The sequence below is a fragment of the Elephantulus edwardii genome, unplaced genomic scaffold (genome assembly GCF_000299155.1).
Source record: "Elephantulus edwardii isolate Elephantulus edwardi_28Jun2011 unplaced genomic scaffold, EleEdw1.0 scaffold00051, whole genome shotgun sequence".
Classification (NCBI taxonomy): domain Eukaryota; kingdom Metazoa; phylum Chordata; class Mammalia; order Macroscelidea; family Macroscelididae; genus Elephantulus; species Elephantulus edwardii.
Window position 1 is genome coordinate 13,277,871 of NW_006399801.1, and position 4,460 is coordinate 13,282,330.

Genomic DNA, 4,460 nt, shown 5'->3' on the forward strand with positions numbered 1-4,460 from the left:
ACTCAGCATAATGTCCTCCAGGCTCACCCATTTTGAATAATATTGCATGAGTTCCTTGTTTTTCAATGCAGCATAGTATTCCATTGTGTGAATCTACCACAGCTTCTCTATCCATTCGTTTGTTGATGGGCACCTGGGTTGTTTCCAACTCCTTGCTATTGTGAACAGAGCTGCGATAAACATGGGTGTGCTCTTCTGTAATTCTTATTCATTATCCAGCTCTCATATTGACAGCAAGTGCCTGAATCAGGCACACCTTAGTTTTCAAACTGACTTCACTGCTCTTTATAATTTTGAAAAGTTCCTTGACAGTGCACTTGCCAAAAGTTATATGTCTCCTGCTTTCCTGACTGCTGAAGCTGAGGATGTTGATAGTGGATCCAAGTATGATGAAATCTTTGACAGTTTTAATCCTTTCTCCATCTGTCATGTTGTTTAGTAAGGACCTTTGTTTTGTTGATGTTGATATGTAGTCCATATTGAAGGCTGTAGTCTTTGATCATCTGTGTGGACAGCAGTTTCTTGGTCTAGATATAGATTTTGTATGAGCATAATTAAGTGTTTGAGATTCCTACTCTTTTCAATGTTAATCATAGTTTGTTTCAGATCCTTCTCACTTTCATTAAGCAAGGTTGTGCTATCTACACAATCCAAGTTCTTGCTGAGACTTCCTTCAATCCCAATGCCACATTCCTGTTCATAGAGTCCAGCTTCACAAGTTTTTACTCAGCATACAGATTGAATAGGTATGGAGAAAGATTACAACCTTGACAGATACCCTTCTTGATTTTAAATCATGCAGTATTTCCTTGTTCTGTTCAGACAACAGTTTCTGGTCTAGGTATAGATTTTTTTTGAGCACAATTAAATGTTCTGGGATCCCTATTCTCCTCAATATTAACCATAGTTTGTTGTGATCCACACAGTCAGATGCTTTTACATGGTCAATAAAGTATGAATAGACAGTCTTCTGGTTTTCTCTATTCAGCCAGGATCTATCTGACATCAGCCGATAGATACCTTGTGCCATGGTCTCTTCTAAACTCAGCTTGAACTTCTGGCACTTTCCTTTCAATGTGCTGTTCTAGCCATATTTGGATCATCTTCAGCAGTATTTTGCTTGCATGTGATATTAATGACATTGTTTAATAATTTCCACATTCTATTGCATCACCTTTCTTGGGAATGGGAACAAATATGGATCTGTTCATGTCAGTTAGCCAGGGATAATGTGTATGTTTGTATATATATATACACATATATATGTATATATAAATGTTGGAAGCAGGAGTGGCATCCACTTCCTAAACAACATGCCTCCAGAAACTCTATGATCTTTGATAAATCTTGATAGTTATAGAGGGGCTTCAGGCCTTTTGTTCATAGGGTTGCTATATTTTGCCTTGTCTTCCCAAGTGGCCATTTGAAATCTTCTTTTCAGCTCCTTAACTTCTTGATTTCTTCCCTTTGCTTTGGCCTCTCAGCACTCTAGTGTAATATTCAGAGTCTCTTCTGAGATCCATTTTGGTCTTTTCTTTTTCCTCCTTTTCAATTACTTTTTGCATTCTTCATGAACGATATTCTTGATATCTTCCCACAGCTTTTCTGGTCTTAGCTAATTAGTATTCAAGACCTCAAACCTATTCCTGAGTTGGTTTTTAAATTCATGGCAGATAGACTGAAGGTCAAATTTTGATTCCTGAGGATAGGATTTAACCTTCTTTAGTTTTAATTTGAACTTGCATATGAGCAGTTGATGGTCTGTTCCACAACCAGCCTAGTTTTCACTGCTGATATTGAACTTCTCCAATGGTTCCTTCCACAGATATAATCAGTCTGATTACTGTGCATCCCATCAGGTGAAGTGAATGTGTATAACGTGCCATTTATGTTTCTTATAAAATGTATTTGCTATGAATAAATCATTGTACAGAATTCTATCATTCTATCTCCAGCCTCATTTTTGTCACCAAGTCCATATTTTCTGACTACTGGTCCTCTTCCTGATTCCCAACTTTTGCATTCCAGTCACATTTATTTATTGGACATCAGTGTGATCATCTCTGCCTTACCGGCTAAGGAGACAAAAAGAAAGTATCTGACACGTTTCTTATCCTTGTATAGATTTTATAGCCTATTTTCAAGTGGAGATAGTTAGGGGACAATTAGAGAACAGATTTGACAGGATACAGAAAGCTACAGCCTAAACTGTCTGAAAAGACACTGTTTGTGGAAGGTGGTTTGTTCAGCAAACTTCTGAGAATCTAAGAACTCAGAAGCCCCCTGTACCCTGGAAAATGCCTTGATTATGGAGTGATCAGAACCCCAACTACTCTTATTCCTTGCCCTTCAGACTTGCTGGCTAGGTGCCAACCCCTCCCCCAGACAGGAGACTTAATTTTTGGAGAAGTTGAGATGGAGTAGCCTTCCTACATGTCCTCCTGTTAACACCCTGCCAAATCAACAAAAATAGAGCTTAATACTTTGTCATTTGGTGAATAAGATTGTACTTCATTCATCTGTTGTTATTAATCACCTATTATGTGTCAGGCACTTTTTAAGCACTGAGGATACCACAATGATCAAGATAGAATTAGGGGAGGAGGTAAGAGAAAAGATTCAGCCTTCATAAAGCTTATGTTTTTGTGAGAGAGATAAAATTAGGTTAAAAAGGGTTTTTTTTTTCTAAATAGAAAAAGAAATCAGTAAAGAGGAGAAAGGAAATGGGTATTGGGTTGCAATTTAAGATAAAGTGAGTAGGCAAGGCCTCTCTGAAGAGATGATATTTCTGTGAAAACTGAGAAGAAGTTATAAGACATGAGCCCTGGGAACTGAAGGAGGTCAAAGCAGACCCAATGGCATGTGCAAAGGCCCCGAGGAAAGAGCATGCCTGTTGGGTGCACTTGAGAAGCAGCAGGCTAAGTCCCACGTGGGTGGAGAGGACGGAGGAAAGGAAGGCAGAAGAGATCAGAGCTGATGAGAACTAGAAGGAGAGGTGTCTAGATCCATGGATTTCTCTCTGAGAAAGCAGCCACAGAAGTAGTCCAAGAGTAACAGAATCTGGCTTTCATGGTTGGAGAGTCCTCCGAAAAGGACTGAGTGGGGAGGACAAGAGATAAAGCAGGAAAACCAGTGTGAGAGCAATTGTTTGTAATCAACTACCAAGAATTAGGGGGTGACTTGGGTGAGGGCGGTAGCTGCGGATGTGGTAAAAGTGGTCAGATTCTAGAGATACTCTGTAAGTAGCACTGACAGGATTTGCCAACAGATAAGAGGTCAGGAACGAGAGAGCCAGGAGTCAGGCATGCCACAAGTCTTTGACCTGGGCAGCTGGAAGGGACAAGTCATTATTTACTGAGATGGGGAACACTGAGATATAAGGCAGGATGATACGGTTTCAAAGCAGCTCTGAGAATTCTCATGTTAGAACCAAAGGCATTATATACATATACATATACATATACATATACATATACATATACATATACATATACATATACATATACATATACATTATGTATATATACATATACGTATATACATACATATATGTTCTTTATTTAGATATGTTGTTTATCTATAGTGTGTGTATATCTGTATATTTTTATATATATGTATGAAATAATGTTGTGTACCATTGAATCCCCAATTAAAACAAGCTTGGAAGCAGGAGTGGCGTCCACTTCCGTAAAAGCTTGCCTCTGGAGACCCTATGAACCTGGAGAAAAGATGAAAGTCACACAAGTTCATAGGGTCGCTATGAGTTGCCTACAACTCGACAGCACTTAACAACAACACAAGAACAACCATCTAGTCAGAACCAACCCATAGTTGACCCACTTGAGGATTTTCAGAGGCAATTAATCACATGGTAGGAGATTGCCCATCTTTCTCCCATGGAGCAGCTGGTGGACTCAAACTGCAAGCCTTTGGGATTGCAGTGCAGCTTCTTGCCACTAGGCAGAAGATCAAGGACTGCAGTTTTCAATATGTACTGCATCTCAACATCATGAGAATGAAAATCCTCACCACTGGGCCAATAGAAAGCATCATGATAGAGGGAGAGAAGATCGAAGTGTTAGTGATTTACTCTTGCTCAGATCGACAATCAACACCCTTGGTAACTTCTGCTGTCAAGGACCTCTCTAGAGTGCTAACGAGCAACAAAATCAGTCTAGAGACTAAGGTGCACCTGATCCAGGCCTCGGTCTTCTCAATGGCTTACTTTGTATCTGAGAGCTGGACAGTAAGTAAGGAAGACAGAAGAAGAATCAATGCCTTTAAGTTGTGGTGCAGGAGAAGAATATTGAGCATACCATTGACAACCAAAAGAAAAAACAAGTCTGGAGAGAATGAAACCAGGTTGCTCCTTGGAGGCAAGGATTTTGAAACTCTGTCTCACACATTTTGGGCATGTTATCAGGAAGGATAAGCCCTTGCAGAAGAACATACTTGGAAGG